This window comes from Meriones unguiculatus, chromosome 4 (genome assembly GCF_030254825.1).
Source record: "Meriones unguiculatus strain TT.TT164.6M chromosome 4, Bangor_MerUng_6.1, whole genome shotgun sequence".
NCBI lineage: Eukaryota > Metazoa > Chordata > Mammalia > Rodentia > Muridae > Meriones > Meriones unguiculatus.
Window position 1 is genome coordinate 97437204 of NC_083352.1, and position 14248 is coordinate 97451451.

Below are 14248 nucleotides of genomic sequence, written 5' to 3' on the forward strand. Positions count from 1 at the left end.
ATGGCTTCCTTGTGTTACTCTCCCCCTGTTGAGTTATAAAAGACCTTTATACAGTCTCCACAGGAGCCCCTTAACAGATAAACAAATTTCAAATATGTCCTTCAAGTCCATAGGTTGTCCTTTTCTCTTCTTCTTTTTTTTCTTTTTCTTTTTCTTTTTTTCTTTTTTTTATGCATCCTTGGGAGCTCTTAACTTTAAAGTGTGTGTGTGTGTGAATTCTCCAGGGTACTTTCAAGCCATGATTTTGAGATCTGACTTTACATTTCCCAAAGGAATGAAGCTGGGACACAGATAATGATTCAATCACATCTGTCATTTACCACACTGTTTCTGGTATCTTTGCTAATATTAGAATATCAGATAATAGGTTAGTAATATTTTCTTATATGGTAACAGGATTCTATTGTGAATACATCTTTATGAATCAATCTTTTGGGATCGGGTAGGGGACTTGGAGGGGATCAGAGCCAGAATCTGTGCCTGCTGAGCAAGCATTCTGCTGTTAGCAACATTCCAGCACTCCTCAAATAAAGCTTGATGCTGAAAGGGTTAAAATAGCAGAACTAACTCCATTTTGTTTTTCAGATTCCATCCAAGGTTAACTTGTCTCTGGGGTACCTTGGTTTCCACTCTTAAGTTCTGAAAACAAAACAAACCCAAAAAACTACAGAATGTTTTCAGCAGCTTGCAGCTAGACACAGCAACTGAGGCAGACCTATAAAGACAGGGTCGGTTAAGAAAACGTTAAGTTGTTCGCAGGGTTGCGGTGTTCCCCTCTGTGGTTTGGCCAGGTGCTGTTAACCAACTAGGTCCAAGTGTATTTCATTCCTTTACCTTTTGTCCAACAGTGTACTGCTAAGGTTTGGAAGCCCCTGATTGCAGTTCTTCCCTTTAAAAACCCTGTTCCCTTGGAGCTGGCTGTCGCTCTCCCAACCTGCTGTGTCAGAAAGGAGTATGTCCCAAGCTCCAGCTTGAATAAAGACCCTTGTGTGTTTTGCATCGGACTCATGTTCCTGAGGGTCTCTTGGGGGTCTGGTGATCTAGGCATACCGATGTGTCAGTCTGGTGGGCTCCTCGGGAATAAAGTTCTGCTGCTGGATGGAGGACTCACGGCCTCAAGCCTCCTCTGTGAACCCACCTCGGCTGTGGTGGGGACCTGTGCTGTCCCCTGAGCTGCTACTGTTTACAAAGGAAACAGCTTAATGATTCTTCCTTCAGAGCTTGGGTTTTCTGCTTTCTGGCTGGGCTAGGCTCAGCTATGCCTCCGTATGGTACAAAGGGGATGAAGCAGGCTAATCAGAGGCCCCTCTAGGCACGTTAGATCCCAGAATTCCTTTTGAGAGATACAGTTGTATTTCTCTTCTGTTCAGCTAACACTCCTCCTGGGAAAGAGAAAGCCCCAGCAGTCACCTTCTGCAGGAAGCCTGCTTACCCCAAAGGTCATGGGTGCTGATGCTGCATGCTCTCTGATGCTGACGGTGGACACCTTCGGCTCCAGGCATCATTCTTATTTGCAATAGTTATTTCTTTCTTCTGTTCCAGTGGCAAGAAGTGTTTTGACAAAAGTTTACTCCTAAATGCTAGAATAGTGTGGGCTGACCATACAGGAAATGTCCCAGTCACCACACAGACTGACGTCTCATGCTGTCATTGATGCATCCACTTATTGATTTACTCGTTTGTCTACCAGATAACAGAACAATTACCTATTGTTCATTCACTCCACCCACTCACCTATCTATCACCCTTCTACCCATCCACCCATCTGCCCACACATCATCCATCCAGTCATCCACCGTGTACCCATTCATACACCCACCCATCCACCCATCCATTCACCCACTCAGCTATCCATGTACATTCACTGTCTTAGTTAGGGTTTCTATTCCTGCAGTAAAGACCATGGCTAATATCAGCTTAGGGAGAACATGTATCATAGCTTATCAAAGGCAGGCCAGAAACTCACGCAGGGCAGGAACCTGGAGGCAGGAGCTGAAGTAGAGGCCATGGAGGGTGCTGCTTACTGGCTTGCTCCTTATGGTGTGCTCAACGTGCCTTTTTATAGAACACGGGATCACCAGCCCAGGGATGGCCCCAGCCACAATGGCCTTGGCACTCCCATATTAATAATGAATTAAGAAAATGCTCTGCAGGCTTACCCATAGCCCAGTCTTAGGAAGGCATTTTCTCAATTGAGGTGCCCTCCCCTCAGATGACCCTAGCTTGTGTCAAGCTCACATACAACCAGGCAGCACATCTACCACCCGTCCATCTAGCCATTCATCCACCTGTGCACCCAACCATCCATCCGTTCATTTTACCCACCCACCCGTGAAGCCATTTATCCACTCATCCATCCACTCATCCTTCCATTCACCCATCCACCCAAAGATCCAACCATCAAACCAATCAACCAAAAAAACAAAACAAAACAAAACAAACAAACCAACCAAAGAACAGCCAATCAACCAACTGTGCCTATCTGCAGCAAACATCCCACAGGCACATATCACGTGCCAGCTATACTACTAATAGTTAGGGGCTCAGATATGAATCAGACTCACACTGTCATTCTTAGAGCCATTTGGAGTCCTTAAGAAAATCTGCTGAAGCTCTTGGATCCTCTTACCAGAAAGCCTTGTGCCCCCACAGACACACACACACACACACACACACAATTTTAAGTGTTTATTACTTCTCTTTAGACCAGCAATAGCCAGCCCGGTGATTGAGGACCCGAGTTCAAATCCCACAGCTATGGCAGCAGGCACGTAACACCCCAGTGTTGAGAGGCAAAGACAGGGGCAGGGCAGTCTTAGCTAGGAAACTGGATTCTTTCAGTGGGTCAGTTTGGAAACAAGTATGCCCGGGAAAACCGAGTGTATGGTTGGTTGTGTCAAGGCAGGGCCTCAGAGCTTCGCCGGGCGGCCCAGGCTAACCGGTGGACTCCTGATCCTCCTGGATCAGCCTCCACGGTGCTGCAGTTACAGGCATGTGCCGCTGTTTCCCACTGGGTGTGTTGATTTTGACAGGGTCTGGCTCCTCACCTATCCAAATTCTTGGGGTTCTGGCTCTCTCAAGTTCTAAGGAAGCCAAAAAAGCTGCCTATGCCTTTCTGCAAGCAATTTGGGGAAGGCTAGACAGGCCAGTCATTCTTATGAGGCAGGTCTACATTTGTGTTGCTCACAGGAAGGATTTTTTGGGGGTGACAAGGTCAAAAGTCTGGAGTCCTGAAAACCGGAATTAATGCGGCTGTAAAGGAGGCCCCAGAGAGTTCCTTTAACGCCACATCCCATAAGTAAGACCTCTTTGGGAAGATGTCCTTAGGGGACACAGTGTCTGCCAGTGCTTGATCTGGGGCCTCTCAGTCTCCAGGGCTGTGGCAGGAAATGTGTGCAGTGTATCAACGCCTCTGCTCATCATAGCAGTTAATACATCCCACAGCTCGCTTGCTCCTATTATTATCTCCATGAAGGAACTCAGGCCCAGAGAGGTGAGGTCATCTGCCTCAGTCACACAGCTAACACAGTGGTGGGGCAGGATTTGAACCCGTGCTATATCAAGTACCTCCCCCAGCTACTGTCTTGAGGCTGTAGTAATGCTCCTGGGCCTTGACGGATTAGAATGCAGCTTGGGGTTGGGATTCTGGGCTTCCTGCTGCTGCCAGCTTTGCCTCTTCGGCTCTTAGGTTTCTACCAAAGGAAAGGTGTTGCGGAGAGCAGGCTTTCTCAATGACTAGAGCATCTTTCAGTCAGTTTTCCCAGCAGCCCACAGGCGTGGCTTTATGCAGAGGCCACCTGTGTGGGGTGTGTGGGGATCAGCATGGAAGGTTTAGGGGTTACCAGCAATGCTAGGGGCTCTCGTTTGTGGAAGTGATGCTTCTTGGGGCATGCTCTCCTGGGCTGGGCTGGCATCCTGAAAGCAATCCCCAGCTCTGCGTTTGCCCAAGGCAAGAAAATTAACTGTACCAAGGGAAGAAATGAGCTTAGATGCTTAGAAAACACAAAGTATCCTCATAGCAACAAGCTGCCTTTTCCTATTTTTGAAAAATTTTTTACTAAACCACATAAAAGGTACACACAGCCTCCTTGAAAAATACATGGAAAAACCTGTCTCATGCCCGTTTTGAGTGGGGACCAGAGGGCCATGGGCCAGGGCAGCTCGTCTGTAGCCTTTAAAGGCTCTGGACTGGCTGGCATTCGGGAACCACACTGCACGTCACAGGCGAACTTCCAAATGTCCCTTACGTCAGCAGCAAAGGTGTGTTCTTACACATGGGAGGGAAAGGGCTTAAACACATAGGCCGCCCTGAGTTCTAATGAATGCTAAATTATTCACTGTGTCCCTGAGATTTGGCATCATTCTGTTTCTGAGGACACGAGTCTCTGTTGACTCACTAGCAGACACTGAATCAGAGACATCGATTAACTTGAAACTTGATCTTACCATTTCCTCTTGTGTTCTGGCCTCAGTGGTTTTAAAGTAGCTTTTAGGGTCTGGGTCCAGCCTGTGAACTCTGTTCTGGGCTCCTGGGGTCAGGGCTTGGGACAGCCTGGGATCTGCAGGATTGTTCACGTGGGGAAAACAGAGGCAGCTCTGCCACACTGAGGCTGTGCCGTCGGGGAACTGACTTCATGTCTCTGAGCTTCTTCTAACGCAGGGATAGAACTGGTTTCTGTGCCTGTATTAGAGAGAAGAATGGAGGGAGGGGCAAGGAGGGGCCATGAATGGAGTCTGATTCCAAAGGGCAACGCAGCTCCCTCTTTCAGCAGGCCTGTCTCAGCTGCTCCAGCTCCTCTCCGCTTCCACCAGCAACAGCTGAGTGGGCCTCCTCTTCCTCAAGGAAGGCCTTGCCCTCCCTGGAACAGTGAGCCCCAAGTGAAATGCTTTCTTTTAGAACAGTTCCTGAAACAGGAGGTGATGGTGGGGAGTGAGGCTGCTGGGCTGGGCCTGACCTTGTGGGATTATGGAGGAATGTGGAAAAACTTGGGACTTTGGACTAAAAGGTGGTTGAAATCTGTTAGCGGAATTTACTGGGCCAGCCAATTGGGACTGGGGAAGCTAATAGTGCAAAGAGGAGGCCCAGTTCAAGACGCTTCAGAGGGGAAGAAACATTAGCAACCGGGTTAGAGGTCATTCTTGTGATATTTTGGGAAAGAATATGTGGCTGTTTGTTGTTTGTTTTTTGTTTTGTTTTGTTTTGTTTTTTCTTTTTCTTATCTTAAGAATCTGCCTGAGGCTAAATTGAAGAGTTTTGAAGTAATTTTATTGGCAGAAATTTCAAGACAGCCTAGTATTGACTGTTTCATGTGGTTATTACTGATCACTCTATGCAGAGATACAATGAAAAAGAGCAAGCAGGGCAAAAAGAAATACCGTGTGCACAGTTTGATGAGAAGAAGGGCAGACAACGCAATTTTGGAGCCATGTCCTGTGCTCGTGGAGTTAAGAAGTTTCAAGATAGGGAGTGGTGCCCCAGGGCAAGGCCCCAGGCAACCACGCTTCCACCACGAAAACTGGCAACTCCTAAGGAATCTCAGGCTCCTTAAGGAGGAGGGAATCTTATTCAACACAGGAAAGCATCAACAAATCAAAGTGAACAAAATGTAGTTCAAGGAGGGGCCCAGGCTCCAAAAGCGGCAGGGCCTGGCAGCTTTGTGCCTGTGGTTCTGACTTAAAGTCATCAAGGGTACAAGAATAAAGGCATTGTGTAAAGGCCACGTGTCGGGGTGTCCTTCATGGAGCCCCAGACAGACCATTGCATGAAGGTGAAGGTGAAGCCTGGATTATGAACCCCCAAGATGTTAGAGATGCCAGAGCTGTGGGGTACCCGTGTGGAACGGCCCAAGAGGGAAGTGTGCTGCAGTCAGCCAGGCTGGACGAGAGGAGCCGTCTGAACTCTCTGACAGTGGAGGGGGAGCTACGGGATTTGGAGTTTGGGTTTTGGCTTTGCTTTGGTCCAGTATTTCCTCACTATGCTCCCTTTCCTTCCTTTTAGAATGGTAATGTTTATTTTGTGCCAGCGTAAACAATGTATACACCGTATTTTGTGCCATTGTGTGTGACCTGCGTTTTTGAATTTATAAGGGGCTACAGTTAAGGGCCTGCCTTGGACCTCTGAAAGGTGTTGAGCCTGGTTGACTACAGACACTTGTGAAGGCCTTTTGCATACTGATATGGATACAAGCCTGTGGGACCAGGGTTGTAGACTGTGGTATTTGGATGAGAATGGCCAGTCCTTGCCTTCTCTGGGTCCAGTTGCTATCTGTAAAGGAGGACTCTGAACCGGAGGTCTAGCGGAGGGGAGCAGAGAGAGAAGGTAACCCATAGGAAATGACTTAACCCCTCTGGTTCAAGCAGTTACCTGTGAGGTGGAGAGGTTAGAGCAGCTGCCTTCTGTGTGCCACTGTCACCGGCTTGCCCACTGGGTCAGGCGGTGCTATGGTTTGTCCCCTTTGGGCAGGCACTGTGAGCTTCATCCCACTGAGGAGGGGTAGGGCCTCTAAGGGATGATTCTGTCTTAAGTGTTCAGTGTTCCTGCAGACTAACGCTATTGCCGCTGAGAGGCTGAGCTCAGCCCCCTCCTCTCTGCTCCTGTGTGGCCTCCTGTTTCCCACCATGGACAGCAGGAAGTCCACCAGACACCAGCTTCCGGGCCTCTTCCCACCTCCAGAACCCAGAGCCACGTAACCTCCTCTTGCTTACGAACCACCTGGCCCTGGATGCCTAGCAATCGCTGCAAAGACAAAGACAGGCGGTGAGAGATAACGTCCAACTGCCCAAGACATTGAGGCTGGGCTGAGATGGCACCGCCTCCTGTCTCTGCCTCTGTCCTCACCCCGCTCTCCTCCTTCTCCTGCCTCGGTTCTTCTCCCCTCTTTCCCACATTCCTTCCTCTTCTCTCTCCTCCCCTTCCTCTTTTTTCTCCCTCCATTACCCTACCCCCACCCCCCTGCTCCTTTCCCTTCTTTCAACCCTCTCTCCTCATCTGTCAGTGGTTTCAGGCAGCATGACTTCGCAGCCTGACAGACTTCAGCTCCGTCTCCACTGCCTGCGCACAACCTCCGGCCCACGTCGTCAGCGACCTGGAGCCATTCTAGCCATGCTGCAGCCGTCATGACGATGCACGATGGTTGACATTCTCAGCAGAAGTGCTTAAAGTGGGCCACACACACCAAGGACTGCTCTGTCTTTCATCTGGAAGTCAAGCAGTGGAATCCAGTGTGGCGGGGCTCTCTCTGCCATCTACTAGCTGGGTGACGTCGGGCAAGAGACGCAACCGTTCTGTGCCCCGGTGTCCTTGTCAATAAACAAGGGTAATAAAAATACCTGTCCACCATCACCGCTGTGGGGAGGAACAAGTGCCAAGTACTGAGTGCCCAGTACCCTGCCTGGTTCCTGGCTACTTCAGTAATTCTGTTGCTGTTGGTGATGACGTAGCTGATTAGCTAGGTACTATATTAGGCGCTGGGAACAGACTAGGGAAGAAAGCTGCCCAGGGAGTTCCCAGTCCAAACAAGAGATACCTAGCAGGCGGGCCAGCATGGTACCTGTCAGTCAGTGCCTGCTGTGTCAGAGACCAGAGCAGTCTGTCCCTGACCTGGGGAGGCTCCCTTGAGTGAGGAATCAGCCACGAAGAAGGAGCTGGAAACCACCTGGCCACAATAGGGGAGGCACGGAGGCACGGGGAGTGGAGAGTGGGGAAGGGGATGGGGTGGGCTGAGGTTTGCAGCAGTCCTTCTAGAGGGGGCAGAGATAACCGGCCGCGTGCGCAGGTCTTCAGGTTGGTCAGGACTCACTTCCGCAGCAGACAGTCTCGCGGATCCAGCTGCGCTCCCAGCCAAGGAGCGGGTCATCCGTAGTGGGCCGCTACCACCCAGGAGCCAAGCCCGGCTGGCAGGCGCAGCCTCCTCTAGCGGCCCCACTCCGCACAGCTGGCGCCCCCGCCCTCCCCAGGCTGCTTCCTGCTCCTCCCTCCTCTCCCCGCTCCAGCTGTTTCTCTGGCTGAGTTCTGTCCCTGTCCCACACAGAACTCTGGACACAGGGGGCCGTGCTCCGCGGCGCTCAGCGGAAATCTTACGTGAATGGAAGAAATGCTTCCAAGAGAACAGCCACTATCAGAACAGCTGTGTGACCAGGAGGAAGAGGCGAGGGCTCGGGTCCCCAGACCCTGAAGCAGAGGGAGCCCAAGGGGAGACTGGAGACAAGGTACTGCGCTTGGTTCTGAGACCTGCAGAGGGCGGGAAGGGGCGCGCTGGCAGGGAACGGAGCGCCTCTCCGGTGTGTGTCAAAGCAAAGTTCCTAGCGTTGAATCAGACCTGAAGAGCCAGTAGACTCTGGTGGCTGTGAAAACCAGCGTGCCCACGGCAGGTCCATCCGTGAGGGCGGATCCTTCCCCGAATCCAGCTTGAAGCCGACTTGTGCCTCCACACAGACCAGCTCCTTCAGGCTGTCTGTGTTCTCCAGCGGACAGTTCAGTGGCTGCCGGCAAAGGTTGTCTCGGGATGGATGTAACTGCAGCTGGGTCCACTTCTCTTTTTGCTTTTATCATTAGGAGCGAGCAGCGCTGCGACGAACACTTTATGGAATAGTTGTGCTTTGGGTGTCGGTCCTGTAGACATATTTCCATAGGTGGCTCTGTGTGTCTGTGTGTCTGTGTGTCTGTGCCTGTGTGATGTCCAGATGTGCACGCAGAGAGAGAACGTGGGGTGCCTTCCTCTCTGATTATCATAAGCCTCCGGGCAGGGTCTCTCATAGAGCCAGAATGTCTCTGTCCCCCAATGCTATGGTTACAGGAGCACGCCACCATTCCCAGCTTTTTACACAGGTGATGGTGATTCGAACTCAAGCCTGCACAGTGTTCACTCTTACCCAACGAGCCATCTCCCCATGCCTTTACTATCTACTTTAAAAAAAAAAAAGAACGATAGGTTTACTCTGGGTGGTGGTATCACATGCCTTTGCGGAAGGATCCCTGTGAGTTCGAGGCCAGCCTGGTTTACAGAGCGGGTTCCAGGAACAGCCAGGGCTACGCAGAGAAACCCTGTCTTGAAAACATTATTTTATCTTTAATTGCATATATGTGTGTGAGTCTCTATGTGGGTTTGTATGTGTGAGTGCAGGTGCCTGAGGCAAGGGCTGTCTACTTCCCCTGGGGCTGGAGTTACAGATGGCTGTGAACCACCGTGTCAATGCGGGTTTTGAACCTGGGTCTTCTGGAAGATCAGCTGATATTCTTCACCACCGGGCCATCCTCCAGCCCCTCACTACCCCTTTTTTTAAAAAGACATGTGAACTGTCTGGCAGTTTCTGCCTGCTGACACTCCTCATGGCGCGCTACAGGGGGGCGATAGATAGCCTCGAAGCTTCCCCCATGCCACAGCTGCCTGCCTCCTACCAGAGAGGCCTCCACTCGCGTCTCTTGGTTTGTTTTTGAGGCAAGTTCTCCCACTGCTCAGCCTAAGCCGTCTGGCCAGGGAACCCTGTAGATCTTCCTGCCTCTACTTCCCCAGGCTGTAATGCTGGGATTGCAGTCTGTGCTACCATGCTGGCTTTTTTGTGGCTCCTGGGTATCTAAGCTCAGGTTCTTACACTGGCAAAACAAGCCGCCTCTTACCCCCTGAGCCATCTCCCTGGCCCCTTTGTGGCATTATTGATGCTGGTTTTTCATGTGGCTCACTTGCTATCTCTGACTCTTTTGTGTAAATTTATCCCCCCACCCTTGTTCATGTTTTCTTATTGATATCTAAAAGTTCTTTGTATATGGAAGACAGGAGCTTGTTGGCCGAGCTCTCTGTTAAAGCATCACGGTCTCTCTGCTTCCACCCTAAGACATTTAAGACTAGGGAGCCTGGTACAGATAATCCCCCGGGAGCGGCCACTTGAGAGTTTGATGGTCCTGTGTATGTGGTTCAGAGAGGGCAGGTCACAGGTCTGAGGTCACACAGTGAGGAAATGGTGGAGGAGGTCTTGTGTTTGCTCTGCAGCTTAAGAAAACCTCAATTTCTCTGTCTTTCCCTCCTTCCCCTTTTAAAGCGGATCTGTGGTTTTGCCACTCACTGCCCAGTTCACAGGCTGCGGTAGGGGCTGGCTCAACATTCCCTTCTGAATGGCTTTGCTTGAGCCTGTGAGGTGTTGGGCACATGGGAGGTGGGGTGTTGTCTCTGTAAGCCAGGGGCGGTGGCTCGGGACTCCCCCAGCTTCTGAAGAGTAGATGAACCCCACACAGCCTCCACCTAGTGGAGAAGTCCCTACACCCCCACCACAACTGCTCCCACGCTGTTTTGTAACTGTCAACCATCATATCTGTCTCCTGGTAACCCAGGGCTCTCTGAGGCTACAGCCCATTGTTCTGTCCTGGGTCCTCCATCCCCTGCCTGAGAGCTTATGTGCAGGACAGTGTCCATTGGGCCCATGGAGAAGCTGGGCCCCAGTTTTACCATCTGCAGAATGGGCTGGGAGAGTGGAGACTGCAGTCCTGCTTCTTAGATTATGAACAATAGCTTGAGGTGGCTTTTTAAGACTCTTTATCGTACCAACATGATGAGGGTTCTAGTAACGACCCCAGTTTGCAGTTTAAAAATCTGAGGTCTTGGAAGGGTAAGGATAGACCTCCATAGACTTCATAGGGCTCCGAAGCTCCAGAGCTGGGTTTGTGCCTCAGTCTCCACATCTGTAAGGTGGGGCTACCCTGCAGGATTTTTACAAAGGTGAGATGAGATAGAGCCTGGCAATGCTTAGCAGACGGTGATCTGCTAGGCTCTGAATGTTACTTCTTATGTCCATGGCGCTCAGCTCCTCCCTGTGTCATCCGTCTGAACCACATAGAAGCCAATAAGGCATGTGTATGTATGAGCGTGTGAGATGGGGGAGGGGGGTGGCCGGAGTATGACACCAGCTGTCCTCCTCTGTTGCTGACCACCTTACTGCTGTGGCGCAGGGTCTCTAGCTGAACTGCCAGCTCACTGTTTCTGCTACAGGTTGGCCACCAGCCTCCCATAATGTATGTGTCTTCACCCCCAAATGCTGGGGTTACAGGCGCACACGCTCATGCCCAGCTTTTAACATAGGAATTTGAACTCAGGTCCTCATGCTTGCCCAGCAAGCTCTCATGCCCAAGCCATGTCCCCAGCCCTCACGGGCGTTTCTTAGAACTTCGGTGCTTGTGAACCAGGTTCTTTGAGGGTGACCCTGGGGCGTCTATGTGCTAGATGGGCTCTTCAGGGCCTTCGATGCCTCTCACACTTGAGAAAGGCTGACTGGAACACTCAAGTGTTTTTCTGTTTTGCCCTCTGTCCAGGTTCCAGGCTCTGCTGTGCACTTGAGTTTCTTTTTCCTTCCTAAGCAAATATCCAACCTCTGTGGAGCCGCATATTCTGTGTCAGCAGCTGAGGCTAGGCGCTGCGTGGAGAAGTGAAACTCTGTCTCATGGGACACAGCATGTCCCATCGCACCGGTTACTCCTGGGTAGGGACTTTGCTGTCACTTTAGGCTACGGAGTCCGTTTGTCAAAATAAAGCAGACAGAAAGATGCGACCTGAAAACCAGTGCAAACACAGCGGTTCCTCCCGGAAATGAGGGCGGGCAGCCCACCAGACTCCCTCCGAGAGGCTCTGCGGAGTGGGCTGCCAACTGCAGAGCTACTCCAAGGTCTCAAGAGATGAATGTTCTAGATGTTTGCTGGACTTTTGCAATCGCAGGAGAGGGCTCCCCATTCTCCCACTATCATTGTGTTCCCTCAGTAGGCACGTGCTGTTTGCGTGAGCACACTTAACCGTCACAAACATGAAAAAGGCGGGCAGTTCTTTTTATCTCTCTCTCTCTGACTTTTCACTTATTTATTTTATTTTATTTTCCTCACAAGTCTTTTATCATGTCTCTCAGGCTGTCTCTAAATTCCCAGGTTCAAGCAGTCCTCCTGCCTCAGCCCTGGTGATTCAGTGACCCAGCTTGGAGTCCCATTCTCCCTCTGGTGACATTTCTGTGGGTCCAGTGGTAGTTGGGAAAGTGTGAAGGTGAACACTGGGCCTTGGCTGGGAAGCACTGTGCATTTCTTTTGGCACATGAAAGCTAGCCTAGTGTGTTGCAAAGAATGCTGGGGTTTGTAGTCTGGTATGTTGCAAAGGTTGCTGGGATTCAGCATTTTGGTGTGGGCAGCTCTCGCCCAGCCATAGCTGTGTCTGGGTCAGAAGATGGGATCTTCACAGACAGCCAACTGTCCCTGCCACAAATGTGGTGGCTCCCTCTGCCCTCTTCCCATCTTTATTTGTTCTCACAGTGATGTCCGACCACCGTGCTCACAGCAACTCCCAGGTTCTGGACTTCTAAAAGGCAGATCCTTCCGGGGTGCAGGCAATGGCCGTCCTTGTTCCCTTCTAGAAAAAAGAAACAGGATAATCATGTGAATCATGTGACTCTCCACTGCGTTTAAGAGTGGGCCATTTTCACATCCACACTCTCATCACCTCTTCCCACACCCTGTGTCCAAAGGCCCCAGCTTAGGACAACCACTTGCAGGTAAGGAAGAGTTAAGAAAGGGAAAGCGACTTGCTCACACAGCTCCCAAGAACTGCGATCTGAACTCAGAAAGCCTCACTTGTATCCGATGGTCCCACTGCACGTCGGGTCACTCAAGAATGTGTGTGCATATGTGCCTGTGTGTGCGCGAGTGTGGCTAGGGTGGGAATGTCTTTGGCTGAACTTCCTCAGGGCTCAGCTCAGGACTGTTGTCTGACTGCCCAGTACCGACTGTCCCAGACACTGGTCACGCAGGGATGGGACAGTGCAGGGAGGCGTCGTGGCTGGGCTGGGCTCATGGTGGTGCTGGGGGTGAAGTGAGGAAGCCCTGGAAGGCTGAGAAGCCAGAGTGAGTCAGGCCCAGTTCCTGTCCTTCAGCCCCTCCGGGATGGGGAACAGCGTGAAACACAGACTTTTGTTCATTCACTCAACAAGCTTTTATCAGTACCCACTCTGTGCCAGATGGAGCAAAGCAAGAGTCTCCCTCCTAGGAGCCTCCAGGAGGCAGTTATACCATGCCCAGCGAGGTGCTCAGGGCTGAGTGACATTCCAGGGACTCTTGATGGGGTGTTTCCCACAGGCTGGACCTTTCTGTGCTATCTCTAAGGGGGAGCCCTAAGCCAGCCCAGGGATGCAGAGAAAGGGCTTTGTGCTGCTTCTGGACTCGGGGACCCTGTGCTGTTTCTGGTTTTAGGCAACAGTGGGAAACCAGACAATTTATTTCTCTTGGAATTCTGGCATTTTTGCAGCAAGAGTCGCAGGTGAGATTTGAAGAGTGGAAATTTGGGTGCTGCTGAAAGGAGCCCAGAGGTGGTGGGTATATATCGTGCTGCCAAAGAAAGAAATGATCTGGACAGAAGTCAGCGGTTGGCAGTGGTCGTAGGCCCCAGAGCCAGCCATCCCAGAAGTCAGCCCCCAAGCCTTGCCCCTTGGCCTCCTCATCCCTGCGGCCTCCTAATCTGCACAGAGGGCAGAGCACAGCCATGTGCCTCTATGAGGAAGCATGGGCTTTGAAATGTGCCTGGGCTGAGCTGAGCAGCCTTGGGCTCCAGGCTGCGCCCTGTGCCTGGGCTCTGGTGGGGTGCCTGGGCGTCCTCCGTACATGTGCTGTGCAAATGCTGGAAGTACCCACAGCTGAGTCAGCAGGGCTAAGAACCACTTCTGCTTTTGGGGGGTACAGGTCCTGAGATCTCAGCCCAGGCTGATGATGAGGTGATTCTTGTGCAAGAAGGTGGGTAATCAGGGGGACTGATTCAGAGAACTGCAGGCACACTCAGTGTTTCCCCTGGAAATCAAGGGTGACAGGGCAGCAAGCATGCGGGGGTGGGGGGGGAGCTGCTGAGCAATGGTGAGAGGGGACCCTGCAGCTTCGGGCCTGTGTTCGGTCTTGGCTTCCTGGACTCCGTTTCTTCCTTTCTCAGAGTTGCGTATGTGGCTGTGCTCTTTGGCCCGTAGTCCGTGCTCAGTGAGTGCCAGGGTTGTGGTTAAGGACAGATGTTCAAAGCTCGTCCCTGTTTGAACGGTCTAGAGTCTCCGAGTCTCTTAGCCTGAGAAGGATGAGTTCAGGTGCTTTGCTAGTATTATTGCTGTTTCTGTGACAGACCACCCGACCACAAGCTATCGAGCAGAGGACAGGGTTTATTCCGCTCACGGTTCCAGTCACGGCCCACCACTGAGGGGAAGTCAAGGCAGAAATTTAAGCAGCCTGCCAAAGAGAGTAAAGTTGTCTTCT

At 51.4% G+C, this 14248-nt stretch overlaps 1 protein-coding gene across 2 annotated transcripts in view; it reads left to right on the forward strand.

The window, feature by feature from the left end:
• The first annotated feature begins 7956 nt into the window (after positions 1 to 7956).
• Positions 7957 to 14248, forward strand: part of Cmklr1 (chemerin chemokine-like receptor 1) — a 37177-nt gene continuing 30885 nt past the window's right edge. Inside the window, exon 1 of one of the 2 annotated variants that reach the window (XM_021646039.2) lies at positions 7957 to 8208. The gene's annotated coding sequence lies outside the window, so the exon portion shown is untranslated. Of the gene's footprint in view, positions 8209 to 8278; positions 8494 to 14248 lie in introns of those variants that run through there. The other variant, XM_060382594.1, reaches the window with a different exon arrangement.